Source organism: Austrofundulus limnaeus, unplaced genomic scaffold, assembly GCF_001266775.1.
Source record: "Austrofundulus limnaeus strain Quisiro unplaced genomic scaffold, Austrofundulus_limnaeus-1.0 Scaffold365, whole genome shotgun sequence".
NCBI lineage: Eukaryota > Metazoa > Chordata > Actinopteri > Cyprinodontiformes > Rivulidae > Austrofundulus > Austrofundulus limnaeus.
In genome coordinates, this window is record NW_013952767.1 from 577,989 (window position 1) to 578,283 (window position 295).

Here is a 295-nt window from a genome sequence, read left to right on the forward strand (position 1 = left end):
ATAATAATAATAATAATAATAATAAAAAGTTTAGCTTTGTGACGTGTCACTTTCTTATTCAGCTTTAAAACAAAGAATGGTTAAAGTCTTTGTGACGGTTATGCTGTATAAATACATTGATGTACTGTTGGGTTTATGCAAACTTGTTAAGACTCATTATTGGGTTGATAACTAAAAACAATCTTTGAATAAAATGTTTAACATAAATTAGCTGGACTATAAGACACAATAGCAGGGATTCTAAATGTTAGTTATGTATTATACTATACCTTTTAGTTCTTTTAGCTGTTTTGCT